The sequence below is a fragment of the Anser anser genome (genome assembly GCF_964211835.1).
Source record: "Anser anser genome assembly, chromosome: Z".
Lineage (NCBI taxonomy): Eukaryota > Metazoa > Chordata > Aves > Anseriformes > Anatidae > Anser > Anser anser.
Window position 1 is genome coordinate 5,867,989 of NC_139723.1, and position 17,435 is coordinate 5,885,423.

A 17,435-nucleotide genomic window follows, 5' to 3' on the forward strand; every position below is an offset into this window, starting at 1 on the left:
TGGAAATTTAATATTGCAGACTAACTCCTTAGCATCCAGAACCTGAAAACCACTGATGCAAACTGCTGCTCACTGTCTTACTTTGTTTTTGAAAGGCAAAAGCGTTAAGAGGAAGACTAATAGAACTACTGAAATCTTTTAAGAATGCGGAAAGTTGGGTCAGCAATGCAGCATATTTCAGAAAGGGATAGAAACAAAAGGAGAACAAAATGGACATAAAAACAGTAAAGGGAAGCATCACAGTAACTACAGCTATAGCAGAGATGTCATTTTCAGCAACAAAATGGATTACTGTAAGATAACCAGACCCAGAGGCAGTTGGAAGAGATTCTAAGCAGGTAAATACTATTCTTGGAGCTTGTGGTCCATCTGGTCAGCTTCTTCCATTCTTCTCACTGGGCTTCTGCTACTGTCACAGTGATCTGTTTTTTTTCAAAGCTGGAGCAGTTACATTCCTATAGGCAAGCTAACTGTAAGAAAAGCTTGGTAGAAAATAAATGCCCACATCAGTGTAACTCTGGGAAAACATATGAAATACCATGCTCATTTGTCAAGCTAGGTACACAGACATCCTCCTGGCAGGCTAAGAGAGAAGAGCATAAAGCATCTTCTCAGCTCTGCAAAATTTTCTCCTTTGCTTTTCAGAAGTCATGCAGAACTGAGCATTTGCTTGTAATTCAAGGCAGGTATTGCTTGCTGCCTCAAGTCTTCTAATCACCCTTAGTATTTATCTGTCAGTTTCCCAAAAGCATACCTTTCTATTATCATGCATCCCTTTTGTGACAGCTAATTCTTATCTTACTGATAAAACATTTCATCAGATGTACTGCTAGAGGAAAAGCAAAGTTGCTTGGAATAGAAGCAAGATGCCAACACCATTCATATTCAAAGCAAAACTGTCTCTAACAAGTCAGTCTTTTTCCTTTACAATGAACATGTGAGAATTCCTGGAAATTTCTGAATTACTTTTTTTTTTTTTTTTTCGCTAACCTGCAATAATACATATGAAACATAATAGTGATCAGAATGCACTGAAGTACACCTTAGTATATATGAACTCTGAGGACAGATTATAAATAGAGCGTGGGTTCTATTAATTGTATGAATAAAACTGCAGGACAAATAGAAGTTTTTAAAATCCTTGCAACAGAAAACTACCTGTTCGGTAGCTGCGAACAGCTATATGTCAGTCGTCACAGAAGTAGATATGCCCATGTCAAATAAGTGAGTACATCTTAGCAGCAGTCATCAGGGACTTAGTGCTAGCATGTGATAATAGTTTTGAATCTATAAACAACCCACATTGGCTTCTTGTCTCTTGTCACCTGGACTAAAATTTATGCAGGTCTTCAGGAAGATGCTTTTTATAATGTTTTTAGAATTTCACTTGCAATTATAGAACAAATAGAGCACTGACAAGATTAAGCTACATATCCCCCCATATGTAGTAGAAACAGTCATCATGAGATATATGCTCATGAATATTATGTGCACTTCAAAAGAAATCCCCTGCATGCATAAGCAATAACTCTTAGTAAACAGAAGCTGTTTGCTTGAACTGGTCCAGTTAGGATTACATGCTTCCATGAAGGCTCATATTTTTAAATACTCTCCCAAGACCATCCATTGAAGAAACAAAAGGAGAGAAAGAAGGCTTAAAAAAAAAAAAAAAAAGAGGATTGACATTTTTACTGCATAGAAATACTGTAAGATTTTGCTTCAATTAATAGCTTAATTGACTATAATGACATATCCGACATCTGCAATTTCTCTCTCATTGTGAGATTGAAAAATAGACGATTAGGGTAATTTCATTCAGCCTGTAATGCAATTGGATAGAGTATTAAGCTTTCTTTGTCCTGGAGTATCTGGTACAATGCTGAATATATAGGCAGGATTCACACTAATGTTTAAAAATCAACATGATGCTTCAGGTTCATGCACAATACATTCAGTAAAGCTCACTCAATGTACAAAGGAACTGCTTCAAATAATGTACCTGCCTAAATGATTTTTCCAAGGTATTGTAAGTACAGAAAACATGTACAAAAAACAATCTCCAGTTATCTTCTCAGTCCACATGCAATTCCATATAACTTTTATAGGGACATAATAAAGAATAATTGTCAAAGAACTACAGTGCAATTCTTAGGATAATCTGGTCTTTAGAATTTGATGAGTAAATGACTTAATGATCAAAAGATAATTCATACAGTATTATCTATTTCTCAGATGTTAATACAAAGCAAATTGCAGTGCAAGCTTTTTAAACATGAAGCAATACAAAATGAATCTGAGCATAATAATCACTTTTAAAAGTTTTCAAGTTTTATTTTTCAAATACAGTTTGTTTTTTCACTGATAGAACCAACAACTTATTTACACGTAGGGAAAAAGGTAGAGTATACAGGGTTGTCTTACCTAGTAAAGTCAGTTTTGAATGTTGCCACAGTTTATGTACACACCATTCAGTGTCAAAGATAGAAGATAAAGCTCATGGTAACAGGTAAAAGAAACTCATATGGGATAATACCAAATCAACTGTGAGAAAACATCTCTCTCAATTTGTATACTTGATGTGGTATTAAACCATAGGTTAACCCATTTAAACAGACTTGTAGACTGCTTCAGCATTTTTAGGATGTAATTTTCTTGGCAAATTTCTTTTAAAATCTCTTTCTAGAACTGTGTATTCCACTGCACTCACAGAAATGGAAGATGAGGGTGATTGAGAGATACAGGTGGGGTATGTAGGGTTGATCCTTAACACCTAGCTATATAAGAAAAGCAACAAATTCTGCCACCAGTGTTTCTGTACCCATACAATTTGAAAGAGTCATTTCAGTGGAACATCAGGATTAACAAAATGGTGAATACTAAACTACATAAAAAGCTTTGGGAAGCACCTTCACATAGTTATATGCTATAATTGAGGATGAATACTGACTTATACTAGATTTGACTGCTGAATATCCCAGTCCCTTTCGAAAAAAATGTTTGTATTTATTAGAAATAATTTGATTTTGTTTTGATTTCTGCATTGCAGAGCAAATACAATACATTATCAGAACAAAAGATTTTGATCAGTCACAAACATGTTCTTGAATTTTCCTTTGCAGAGAATTTGAAAAAGCCAGCTTTTCATTCTGATTCAGAGTGAAGCAACATGTCAAAACCTCTGTGTGTTTTAGGAAACATGTCCAACTTTTGTAGATTTCTACTCAATATTAATAAAAATTGTATTTTAGTCACAGCCTTATATAAGCCATCCCAAAATATTCTCTTCAAATGGGTCTGATCATGGTTTTCTGTTTGCTGTAGTGAAAGCCACACATAATTTGGCTTGTAGATAAAGTGAACACTTGTTCATGTCCACTGAATGTATAATTACGTAGCTGTTTCTTTTGGTAATTAAGATCAATGTGCCTATCATTCAAAGAATGCAAATTGGTTGGTATTATGCCATGAATATTTCTGCGCACATGTCAAATTGTCTAGAATTTACATAGAAACAAAAGAAAAAGTTGTGAGAACAGGGATTTGAACCATCCAAATTACTGTCTTAAAATAAATAAATAAATAAATAAATAAATAAATAAATAAATAAAATCTGCACTACTTTATCACAGCCTTTCCTTCAAAAAATTGAATTTAAATGCAAATACCTATTTGTGTGTAGTCTGTATAATTAAGATTTTAGTATATTATACAACCATTATGATTGATGGCTCACCTTTCAGAGAGACTGACATGAGATAGACTGAAGAGGTAGGGAATACCTTACCCTTATTACAGATTTAATATTTTCTTTATTTGACAGGCAGAACACCTTACATGATCTAATTAACCTGATCTGATAACACTCTTGGGTTACACACTTAACTGTCTGAGGCTAATCAAACACTGTTGGTAGTTGGGATGTCCTGTTCCTTCCTGCTGTCAGAGTTCTTCTGTATGCTACCAGTGGAGACTTCTTAAGACGCGGAAGACTTGTTGCCCTCCACCTGAAGGAAGCAGTAAGGTAAGTCAGTGAAAATTAAACATACAGCCTGATACAGTATGCTTCATTTTCTGGATAGAGGGGTATCTGAACTACCTGCCAAAAAAAAAAAAATGCATAGAAGCTAGTGTGAAAACACTCAAATCCTATGCACTGAAACACAACACTAACGTCTATCCAAATATGCATCTACAGGGCAGGTTATATTCCCTATAATCAAAACGTGAAAAGACCTGAATAACAATTGGTTTAGATAGATCAGAAAAGAAGAGAAAAACAAGAGTCCTGAAATTTTTGGAGAAGATTTTTGGAGAACTACTTTGAACAATATTTAAATCCTTTTGAGTCTTAGAATCCAATTCAGAAGAAGTGAGTTGAGCACCCATTCAGTAGATATTTCATATAATAATGCTAGGAATTCTAAAAGTAGGCTACAAAAATCAATTCATTATTTTGGGATTCCAAATTAGTGGAGAGATGTCTGGAGAGAATAAGAAATGAGTATATTTCGAGCACAGAGGATGAGAAAGGATGTAAATAGGAGATAACCAAGAAAAAGAGAAGACGAGATAAACTGCTTTAAATCTTTACATTCCAATTAGCACACATACACACACAAAAGATTTTATAGTATTTTGCCTGATTAATGTAAAAATAATTTTCTAGTCCAAGCAGTTTAAACTTAATTAGATTTTACTAAAGAAATTATTTATCTTGTTTAATCAATATGGAAAGTGGGAATAATTTTTTTAATGAGAAGATGTTGTTAAAATTATTTAATAGACGGACAGACACCTGAAATGTATATTTAAGCATGCTCTGTCGGGGAAAATCAGGCTACACCAAAGGAAGAGGACCATTCCATATGTGTTTCCTTTAGATCTTGGCTATACTATAAATTGGTTTCAACATAGCTGCGCCCTTTCTTGGTTGCAAAGTATTTTAATTTTTACAACAGTGAAACTCCGCTGAGGAAAACTAGCTCCCATGCAAAGCAGAAATGCCACATACAGATAACCCGAGTAAGTTCTGAACAACCTGTTTCTGCCTGTGTGGTTCAGCTCAGCACTGTCCAAAACCACAAGCTCAAATCCTGATGGATACTTAGCTCAGTCCTACCTATGTCCCAGAGGGAATAACCTTATAGAAAAAAAAAAAAAAAAAAGGGCCAGAATGAATGAGGTACAGGAGTCATTCTTGTTTAGAAGAAAGGTTGGCTGATACTAAAAAATGTCAGAGGCCATTAAAAGTATTTGCTTTAAGATATTGTTTCTGCTGACCTTCTGACATATGTCTTGACAGAACATTATCTCACACTGCCTACTTGTAGTTTTAGAGGAAGCTGTCACTGAAGCTACTGCAATAGCTCACTCATTTATTTGGTAATTCTTAGTAAAAGCTCAGTATCTCAAAGATGTTCTACATAGCCCCCATTCACCAGCTATTATAACATTGAACAAAAGTGTCAATTTTCATTGAGAATCCCAGTAATTTATTTTTTGTTATGCTTATCTTTCAGATGAATGCCACTGTGTCCTAGCTGACAAGAGCATTAATGTACTTGGTATTCATGATATGCTAAAAGTTTTCCTGTCTCATATGTTCAGATGTGTTGTTATTCACGCAGTTTTAAAGTTAACATTTTTGTCTAATGACTGTAGTTTTTACACTTTCATTCATTTATGCTTCACATTTACTACATTGCTGGATTATTGTCATTATTTTTTGGTTCATTTCTCCAGTAAGACCTTGTACTAAAGAAAAGGGTGAGGTTTGTTCAGACACATCCTTCTTAAAATATCCATTTGATTGCTGATCAAACAAGGTAGTGGTTTTTCTTTCCACTCTTTGTGTTTAATGGGCTTGGTTTGCCCTTTCTTGTTGCTCTTCAAAGATATTTAAACAGGAAACGAGAAAAGTGTCCTTTCTTCCCTCTTCCAGTTCTTTACGAGGTGGATAGCATTTATTTTCTCAAGTGCATGTTTTAACCTTGATTTTTACTTTACAATATGGGATAGAAATAGGACCTTCTTCACAGAGAACCAATTCTAGCCATTTAGACTGTGAAATACGCCCAATTTTTAATGACAACAAGTGAAAATTTTGTAGTGGAAAACAAAGCTCCTTCCCTGGCTATTTAGGGAGTTGAAGCTGAAAGGTAAAAATTGGCAAGGAAATTAAAAAATGAGCCAGTGCTACAGCATTTTATGAAGTTAAGCTTCTCATGTTTACAAGAACAATTCTACAATTTCATGTATTCCAAGAAATATATTTATAACTGTTATTTGAAAACATTTCTTTGTTTCATTTCTGCAATGCCCCTGCCATGGGCAGGGACACCTGCCAGCAGCCCAGGCTGCCCCCAGCCCCATCCAGCCTGGCCTTGGGCACTGCCAGGGATGGGGCAGCCACAGCTCCTCTGGGCAGCCTGGGCCTGGGCCTCTGCACCCTCTGAGGGAAGAATTTCTTCCTCACATCTAATCTAAATCTCCCCTCTTTTAAAGCCATTACCCCTTGTCCTATCCGTACACCCCCTGACACAGAGTCCTTTCCCAGCCCCCTTTAGGCACTGTCAGGCAACTGTAAGGGCTCCCCGAGGCCTTCTCTTCTCCAGGCTGAACAACCCCAACTCCCTCAGCCTGGCTCCATAGCAGAGAGGTGCTCCAGCCCCTTGGTCATCCTCGTGGCCTCCTCTGGGCCCTCTCTAACAGGTCCCTGTCCTCCTTGTGTTGGGGGCCCCAGGGCTGAGCAGAGGGCTCCAGGTGGGGTCTCACGAGAGCAGAGCAGAGGGGGAGAATCACCTCCGTCGCCCTGCTGGTCATGTTATATGACTAGCATTTCCAGACTCCTTTATAACATATATTCACAGAATCACAGGTTTGATGTGGAAAAAGACCTCAGGAGCTCATCTGGTTCCAGCCCTGCTCCAGCAGGGCCACCCAGAGCAGGGTGCCCAGGCCCACGTCCAGGTGATTTTTGAAGATCCCCCAGGAGGAGACCCCACAGCCTCTGGGCAGCCTGTGCCAGTGCTCAGCCACCCGCACAGCACAGAAGTGCTGCCTGGTGCTCAGGAGGAGCCGCACGTGTTCCAGTTTGTGCCCACTGCCTCTTGTCCTGGTACTGGGCACCACTAACAAGAGCCTGGCTCTGTCCTCTTTGCACCCTCCCTTCAGGTGTTTATACATGTCTTTGACTGACATACCTTGCCTTAAGGGCGTGTTGCTGGCTCGTGCTCAACTTCATGTTCACTAGGGCTCACAATCCTTTTCTGCCAGCTCTTCTCCAGCTGGGAGGTCCCCAGCATGTCCAGGTGTCTGAAGTTGTTCCTTCTCAGGTGCAGGACTTCTCCTTGCACTTCTCCTTGTTGACCCACTGGTGTATCTGCCACTACTCTGAGTTTTTTTATCAACAGACTTGCTGAGAGTGCACTCTGCCCATCATTCAAATCATTAATGAAGATGGTAATTCCATGCATGTCAAATTTCATGCATGTGGAGAAGCATGGAATTAGACCTGTTCTGACAATAAGGTTTAAAAATGCAATCTCGCATGACTAACAATAAATGGCTATTTTGACATTTGAGTCTGTGGTTAAAACAATTTTTTTGTATCATACGTATTTGTAAAATAATGTCAGCTTACTGTGGTCTTCCTTTAGACAGCCCAGTGCATCTCTGAGTGATGGAGAATGAACACATGACTTTCCCCCTCCAAATCTGTATTATGTGCAAGAGACTTCAGGAAGTCTTCCATCCGTATGAAAGCTATGCATTATGAGCTCTAGTACTTGAAAGCTACATAAGTAGAGGTTCCACAGGAGAAGGTAAACTCTGTCCTACTGCTATTTCCTTTGATCCAGTTTCTATTTAGATATATCAAAACTTAGAGGGAAGAATCAGCTGTCATCATAAGAACCAGGCACTTCTCTTTTAAACTTAGAACTTTATCTTTTTACTTTTAAGTGCTAATGCCAGATAAGGAGGGGAATACGTAGCTATTTGCTGAAGGAGGACTAAAATTAGTATTTACGTATATGAGGATTTGGGAAGGAATGAGAAAGACAAACACATGGGTGAGGGAAAAAGTCTCATATTCAGATTTGTCACATTCCTAGTCAATGTAATTGCTAAGAGTTAACAAAGACACTAAATGCTGGACAAACAAGCTTGTTACCAGTGCATTGTGACTTAGCTTGCATGCAACAGTTCATATCCATTGGCACATTGCATCTCACTTCCATTCTGATCCCTGGGCAGTCCTATCTTTTGTCCTTTAGTCCCCCTGTTGACAGGATGTACTGAAAAACAGATTCTGCCAGAAGGACATGACTGTAGGGTTCTGTTCTCCCACTCCTATGGTGGCCATTTGAGAAATGGGAATGTATATTGTACATTTTTTTTTGACAATAGTAAGCGACATTTCACTTATTACACTTAGTAAGGTCCCGAGTGTAAGCGTAGTGAAGTGTCATGTGACACTTGATATCCTTCCCCCCCATACAGAAATAACCACTTCCTTTTGAAAAGTAATTCAGAGTATCTGAGTCATTAAGGGTCTGTCTCAGAATATGATTTCCATCACGTTGCTGTTTTTGTGGTTTGCTTATCATGTGAATTATCTACATCAGTCTTTTTGTCTGTTTCACATTTCACATTTCTCTCTTTTCACCCTTGCCGTCTCTAGGGAAAATAAAAACATAAAATTTGAAGCAAAGGTCATTTTAGATTTCTGTTCATTTGTTTTCAGTATCGTTATCTGAGTTACAAGAGTTACATTAGCGATGAGATTGGCACTTTCTGTCAGTTGGCACTGATTGGCCCTGGTTTGACAGGGTGAGACTGTTGCCTGTAGCAATAATAAAAGTAACCTTAAAAAAGCCAAGAAACCTGTTGAGTAAATCACGTAGGGTAAATTCATGTTTAACTATTGCTGCAGTGCTACTAATACTAAAAGGAACTGATAACAATAGGGAAGGGTTGCACTGAACTTCTCATTTCCTCCAGTGTCCCTTCTCTTGTAGCATATTCAGTGTCTTAGCTATTTTAGCTGACTTTTCATATTGAAAGCTGTCTCTGTCTTTTTATATGAAAGGCCCACAATGTAGTTCAACAAACAGGTAATTCAGACTTTGAGTCCCCTCTCTGTATAACTTGCCATCCCGCCTTCCATTTAGATATATAATTTCCTCTTCTAGGAAAGTGTTTCAAGCTTTCTTACCATCAACTGCTTAACATCTGATTCTTATCTTCTCTTTTACTTAAACTTTTGCCAGTCTTCCAGTAAAGAAAAGTTAAAGTTGCTTCCTTTCCCTTTGTTATTACACTCCTTTCTGAGTTCGTGCGGATATACTGCTGTAGTTTCTGTGCAAGATAATGTTACATGAGGAGATGTTTGAAAGCATAAAAGGGCAGGTAGTTATTATATTAAATGTTGTAGCCTACAAAGAAAAGAGGTGTGAGTTGAGACTCAGCTGGGAGTTATACATCCCATGAAACTTCACTCAGCCTACAGTTTTGGGATGGGCATTCTGCAACTGAGCCTCGAGACTTCAGTCATGATCAAGAAGATGGATTGGTTACAGTTTTTAGATGTAAAAAAAATCTTTCAGACTTTGGGGGTTTCCAAACATATAGTTCTTATTTAAGAACAGTTGTGCTGTAAACTTGTAGCTTTTATATATATATATATGTTTAAAAGCTTTTTGTGGCAGATAGTAATTAATATTCTACCTGACTTTGCATATGTTCTTTGGTAATTAAATTCAAAGGAGGAGGAAAGAAAGGAAATGCAGTATTCAGTTTCTGAAGTAACTATTTTAAAAGACTCCAGAAGGCAGAGGACTCTGTGACACTATTAAACACTGAAATGATAATTTCATTTCATTGTGAAAAATTTATAATTTATAATTTATTTGATCTGCACTCAAGGCAAAGCCTCATTAATAAATTATTGTACATTCACTGCTTCAAATCTTGTTTTCTTCACTTCAGAGATACTACAACATCCAATAACACAAGGTGTTAAGCTTACAGTCTGTGTGTTCTTACACACTACAAAATCTGCAGAATTGTGAAAGGAATAGACTGTCCATTTCCTACTAGCATTGTTTAGAGTACTTCTTACCTCATTCTTACTACTATTTTCTTGCAACTGAAGGCTGCTTGGATCACTTAAGTGATCGTTAAACCACTTAACAATGACAAAGTCCACTGCTGGAAAGCTGTGGAAATGATTTTCTCCAGAACTGATTCCAGAACAATCCAGAGGAGTTCAATAGAACAGCTTCTTTCTCTGTGAGACGTATTTGTGAATATTGCACTTGGTTTTCATCTTCATTTAGGATTTTTGTTTTGTTTTGTTTTGTTTGGATGGTGGGTGTGGAGGGTGTCAAGTCTCAAATGAAGAGTAGACCAGAACAAGCCATGAAAGCACAAAGAACTGATACATCTGATGCATACTGAAAGCATATTAAAACGTCTGTGTATGGCATTCAGAGAGAAGACAAACATTAGCTTGAATAGTATTTGATTGTACTGGTTAAAATTTATCTCTGTGGTAACTCCCTGATGTTAAAAGAGTCCTTTTTTTTTTTTTTATCCTTTTTTTTCCTTTGTTTTTTAGCCAAAAGAGCATTATTTTTACATTTTAGTAAATATAAAAATATGATTAATTTAATGTAAGTCTGAAATTTTATATCAACATAAATCAAGGCATCTATATTTAGCCTTCCCAACAAAGCTAATTCATTAGTAGGTCCAAATATGTCCAAGCCACATAAGCAAAACTAATTCTTGTGTAGATGTTTTCTTCAAGTTTATTTAACTGTTCCCTCTCTTGCCAGGTCAGGCAATCTTGACCTGTCAGATGGAGATTTATAACAGTTATATGCACCTGGTTTTTTTTGTTGTTTTTTGTTATTGTTTTGCTTTGGTGTGGGTTTTGTTTATTTTTTTGCCTTGCTTATGTTGTCGTTGGTGGGTTTTTGTGTGTGTGTTTTTGTGGAGGGGGTTGGGTTGAGTTTTTGGAATTATCTACTAATCTGAGATTTTCTGCTACAACTAGTGAGTTAGATCTTAAAGAACTATATCTCAGTTTAATCAGCTTTTATATTTTTTTCTTTTTGAAACTGAGAAAAAAATAAAGGAACATGAAAAATAAAGCTCTTTCTGACACTTGAGACAGTTGAAATGGAGTTACTTTTACCGTTTTACTTTTATTAAACAATCCAGAAGTTTTGCTGTTTTCCATTGAATTATTCAAGGGCTCAGTACCTAACTGTGAACTAAAATCATTTAAATATATTTGTTTCTTTTTAGTCTTTCTCTTGACCACAACAAGATATGCAGATTGAGTTTTGCATTCACTGCAGTGACAAACAACTGTGCTTTATCGGCCTTGCTTTTCAGTAGTTAGGACTAGTTTCATATTTTACCAAATCAAAAGGACACTTGAGATATCTTTGATTCTGTAGAGAACCTGGACATACTAAGTATCTGAATATGATCGAGAGAATGTCTTGACTGCAATCACTTGTAAATGGGTTTAGCGGTGAGTAGAGATACTGATCTCTACTACTGAGATTTAAGCTCTCCATATCATCACTTAGCTAAACACAAACATCCCTTATTTCTCATGTCCTTCAGTGACAGTATCTTCTTGTTTCAGATAAAAGGAAGCTTTGCTGCTTTTATTCAAACCCTACAGAAATTAAAGATTGCCAGAAAATAAGCTGTAGTTCATGGACTTTACCAGATAAATGTTTAAGCCTCGCTCTGTGTGGTATAAATTATACCACCTATCATGTCAAGCATGGACAAACATCTGAGATTCCATCTGATGTCTTCCTGCACCTTACCAATTACTAACAGCTCATTTGAAGCTTCAGTTCAGACTTGACATATGGAACAGAAATATTTTACTGACTCAAACGTTCAAGCTTTTATAATCAGCAAACATTAGTATCTCCTGGGCAACTAGTTCATGTGTTTTGAGTCCATAGTTGAAAACAGTAAAGCAATTAGGTATGTTCCCAGGCTACACGAGAACAGGACAGTAACAGGTATTTTTACTATTTTCCTTTCTGCAAACATAATATTTTGCATCTGTAGTGTATTCAGATATAATGATGCTTTAAACACAGAAAGGCTGGTAGAACAGGTTATTATTTGAAAATACATCAGGCACATAGATCCCAGTTCTTATTAATATCACTTGTTCTGTTTTCATTTTTAGTTCTTCTAAAAGGATGTGCACCCGTGGGGAAAAAATATGTGTTTCTTAACTAAGCCTAACAATTGAGGTAATAAACAAACTCTCTCACAGACCATTAGGTACATGGCTAAATAATGCCCAGTATTTAAATGCTATGTAAGGATCAAGGTAGATCTGAGAGAAATGAATACTCATAACTAAGAATATTGGCTGAAAGAAGGCAAAGATTGCGACAGTCCTGTAGTTAATATGTTATTTGAAGAGATTTCCCTAGCAGATGGACTAAGAAGGTGTTTGTTTTTGTTTTTTTTTTTAAAAACTAGAAATATTGGAGATGCTGCACTGTATTTTGTTTGTTTGTTTGCTTTCTCACAGCTCTTTGTATAGCATCATAACTGCATTGTATGTGAAGATGTACTTCTCCATTATATTCCTTCCTATCCTCCTGTTTTACGCATCATAATCAACATAAAGGGAGTACATAACAACACTGCTACTTGAAGCCAAATGAAGTAACATGGTTAATGTTAATAAAGGCCATTATCTCTGTAGACAGAAGATCTCAATATGTTCTCTCTTATCTACTTTATGACCTTCTTTCAGTCAGTTCATTCCATTGCAACACTTTGAACTCTTCAAGCCTCAGATTTTCCCTCTGTCTCTTGATTATTTGGACTGAATTTCTTCTGGGTGGGGCTGGTTCTCTTGCTGTTCTTGCGCAGTATGTCATGCAATGCAGATTGACCTCAGTTTTGTCAAAATGTAAGATAACAATCGTACCACTTTCTCTCTCATTTGAAGGTGGTTCATCCTGGTGGAAAACTATTTGCTGTGCAAGCATCCTCCATTGTTTGGCACGGATTTGGCAACCACAGTACCAGTCAAGCTCTGGTTATGGTTGTTCATCCTTTTCCACTTTGTAACAGTATTCTCTTATCTGGCATCCAATTACACTAGTATCTGTATTCTGACATTTTCTATGTATATATAATGATAATATTTAATCTTTGCTTCAGAGAGCATGCTTACATACAAAAATTACGACAGTAAGGCATGTGTGAGGGATGGGAATTCTGATGTAGCATATTGGATGAATAAAACCTTGACACTGACTACAAGTAATTTATGGAAAATTTATTCTGTCCACTCTGAATCAAATAATTCTGCATGTCTTCTTGCATTATTTGAACTGATGATGTCCTTTTAAATCTTTCACCATACATTTGTACACTAGGGTTTCAGTGACTTAAAATGTGTAAATAGAAGTAGCTGCATAAAGGATGTCATAGAAACATCATCCATGAGAACTTTGCTGCTTAAAAATGAAGTATGCTAAGAACAGAGATTTTTCTGTTATTAATGAAATGGATTGCTTCTGATAAATGCAAATAGACAAGAGTGATAACAAAGTCATGAATTAAATAGTTGCTTAAAAGTAAGAGTCACATAGCACTGCTGCACATGACACCTTTCCACTGCAGTTTATTCACTTCAGAATTAAAAGAGGATAATCCCTGTTTTGAAGAGAACAAATGATGAGTGGTCTGGAAAAGTTGCCTTATTCTTGTAATACATAAAGTGACATCAGGCGCATACTGCTTTAGATTTCAGATATTTTCTTCCAAAAATAAGTGGTTTTTTTGTTTGTTTGTTTGTTTGTTGTTTTGTTTTGTTTTTCTGGCAGTGTTGTAAGACAACCTGGTGTACTCAGAAATTGTTGTCAGGTTTAATTTGTAAAGGATAGACAGGTGGATCATAACAAGCTTATTTCAGATGAATGCATGGTCATGATCATAATTGTTTGCTGTTATTCACATAAAATCTCTGTGGGTGATAATGCCCTAATGAATAGAAAGAAGCAATAAGAAGAAGTTAAAACTGTCTTTTTAGTGATCATGGCACCAATCTGAGGAGTCTGTCATCTTACCTGGTTTTCAAGTAATGCTTTTGAAGACAGGTGAGGACAAATACCATTCTTCTGATAGGATTGACTGAACTGGCTGATGTACAATAATGTGGGAAATCAGAAGGTAAATGGGATACCAGCTTGAAGGTTACATATGTCTACAAGAAACCAAAACATGAGCTTTGTCATAATTGCATTGCCAACAACTGCTAAAATGTAGATTACTACATTCAAATGAAAGGAATTCCCTGAATATATTGTGCCATCAACATCTATTAATTGGGCTCAATGATAATTTGTGATACATGTATGTATATGTACATATACATTTCGGTGCATATCTACATGTACACGTATATATATTATGTGTGTCTCTATATATGTACACAAACATACAGGATTCATCTTATTTAGCCATGGCTGTTTATCACAGATATCCTGTCCACTGCAGGTGAGTGAACTATTTATAATCAATGGAAACACATAAGGACCTCCAGTAGGCATTTCAGTTTGTAACAAGGCTGATGTCAAAGAGATACCCCCTTGGGGGGTATCCCCTGACAATGCAGGGCACCCATCCTAGTTTAAGCATTCAACTTCTGACCAGCCTAAACAAGGAGAAGTGAATCTCACCCACTGTCCCCCACAATTCGAGCTAGCCTGTCCTTACGGTTAAAAAAATATATGTTTTTTTAACTGTGATTCTACCTTCCAATTTCAAGACATGATATCTTGTTATACCATTGTGTGCTATGTGGAAGAGCTATCTCTTACTAATTTTTGGTTTAAATCAATAGATTATGGTGAAAGGCTCGCTTGGGTAAATTAAATGGATTACAGTCCTGTAAAGAACCACATGGCTTTTGTTCAAGGATTCATCTCTTTCTGATACCACACACTATGCCAGTGCCTCCAGCAACAAACAAAATGTTACCATAACCTTCCAGCCTGTATTTTCTTGCTTAAACACCCAGGAATCACAACATATTTTTGATTTTATAGCAACGTGCTGGAAAGTACTATTTGGATTTTTTATCCCTCATGACCAGCAAGTCTTCCTGATGAACACTGGGAATTGCCTCTCCCAACAACAGCTGCTACTGTGCTACCTACAATGGTAAAATCGGGCTGTCTGGGTCAGGAGGGTGTCAGGTAGGAGGCTTATCTGCCACCCACCGATTTGTGTGGTAACAACTTAGACTTCTGTGGCAAATATGGGAAGGTTGTTTGGCTTTTGCTGAAAGCAGGGGGAAGCACGCCTGTAAGTTCGCCTGCTTTCATGTGAGGGTTAGGGTATGCCTTTTGTATATTAAGAGGAAGAAGAAACTGCCTGACACATGGATATGGCTATAGTGATTACCAAACTTGAATCCCCCTGCTGGATTTCATCAGAAGAGACAGAGTTCATGTTCAAGGAACAAAATCTAAAACTTGAAAGGTTTCTGTTTGATACAGTATAAGTTTTTATTTATGAGAGTCATGCTATTTCTCAGTGACTTTAAGAAATACCTAATTTTTCTTCACACTGTTGTCCATTTTATTGGTAACGTGTTGGTCCTGTACCCAATAGTGAAATGTTAAAATTCACATCTTATTTGCACCAGCTTTACAGTATCTCATAAGAATATTCACAGTTATTTGTGATACTCACCATACTGGTAGCAACCAGGTTTTCAGCTGGTAGAGCTACATGTTAGAATTACACTTTCACTGATGTAGTGAAAAATGTTTTATCTCATTCACCAAAGACCATATGAAATTGGTGTTAAAAAATGGGATCTGTCATTAAATCCAATCCAGATTTATTTATTTATTTTTCTTCCAGAGGAACTAGACTGCTTATTGACTTAATGTTTTGATGATAGAAAAACAGAAAGCAACTTTTCTTTTAACCCAAGTATATTTTAGAATTTTCTAGCTGCAACAAAATGCTTAACAGTAAGCAATACAATACAAATATACAAGAAACTTAGCCAACAAATTTGTTAGTCTGCACAGAAAGTGTCATAAGTATTGCTTTCATCTTCCCATTAAGGATCTGGGTTTCAGATTTCATTTCAAGGTACGTTCTTTCCGCAATAATCCAAGTGGAATAGCTGAATTTAAACCTTCTGGTTTTGACACGACTTATGTGTAGTGTTTGTTGAAGCAGTATCAGTCATCTCCATACATCAACTATAGCCTTTCAGAACCTGATACAGATCTTGTTGAAATTACTGAGAAGCTATTTGTTGACTTCGGGAGGTTATGGATCTTGCTTTCAGATGTTAACAAGAGAGAGCTTACCATATAAATTTATTGTCAGTGTCAAGTGCTAGCAACCTCTATACAAGACAGACACTTCCTGGAGAAGCTGGCAGCCCATAGCTTGCACAGGTACACTCTTTGCTGGGTTAAAAACTGGCTGGAGGGTCAGGCCCAGAGAGTGGTGGTGAATGGAGTTAAATCCAGCTGGCGACTGGTCACCAGTGGTGTTCCCCAGGGGTCGGGGTTGGGGCCCATCCTCTTTAAGATCTTTCTTGATGACTTGGATGAGGGAATTGAGTGCACCCTCAGTAAGTTTGCAGATGACACCAAGTCAGGGGGAAGTGTCGATCTGCCGGAGGGTGGGAAGGCCCTACAGAGGGACCTGGACAGGATGGGTCAATGGGCAGAGGCCAATGGGAGGAAGTTCAACAAAACCAAGTGGTGGGTGCTGATCTTTGGTCTCAACAACCCCATGCAGGGCTACAGGCTTGGGGCAGAGTGGCTAGAAAACTGTGCAGAGGAAAGGGATCTACGGGTGCTGGTTCACGTTTGGCTGAACATGAGCCGGCAGTGTGCCCAGGTGGCCAAGAAGCCCAGCAGCATCCTGGCTTGTATCAGGAATAGTGCAGCCAGCAGGAGCAGGGAGGTGATCGTCCCCTTGTACTCTGCTCCGGTGAGGCCACGCCTTGAGTACCGTGTTCAGTTTTGGGCCCCTCACTACAAGAAGGACATCGAGGCCCTGGAGCATGTCCAGAGAAGGGCTACAAAGCTGGTGAAGTGCCTGGAACACAAGTCCTGTGAGGAGCGGCTGAGGGAGCTGGGGGTGTTTGGTCTGGAGAAGAGGAGGCTCAGGGGAAACCTCATGGCTCTCTGCAGCTACGTGAAAGGATGGTGTGGGGAGCTGGGGGTCGGCCCCTTCTCGCAGGTGATAGGACTAGAGGGAATGGCCTCAAGTTGCACCAGGGGATGTTTAGGTTGGAAATTAGGAGACATTTCTTCTCAGAAAGAGCAGTCAGGCATTGATTGGAATGGATTGCCTGGGGAATTGGTGGTGTCACTGTCCCTGGGGGT

The 17,435-nt window shown here is 37.9% G+C and overlaps 1 long non-coding RNA gene across 1 annotated transcript in view; it reads right to left on the reverse strand.

The window, feature by feature from the left end:
• Window positions 1-2,369: 2,369 nt before the first annotated feature.
• LOC310889259 overlaps window positions 2,370-17,435 on the reverse strand; it is a 28,319-nt gene continuing 13,253 nt past the window's right edge. Inside the window, exons 3-4 of the long non-coding RNA XR_014576485.1 lie at window positions 14,139-14,275; window positions 2,370-4,004 (exon numbers count right to left, since the gene is read on the reverse strand). This is a non-coding gene — a long non-coding RNA (uncharacterized lncRNA). The remainder of the gene's footprint in view (window positions 4,005-14,138; window positions 14,276-17,435) is intronic.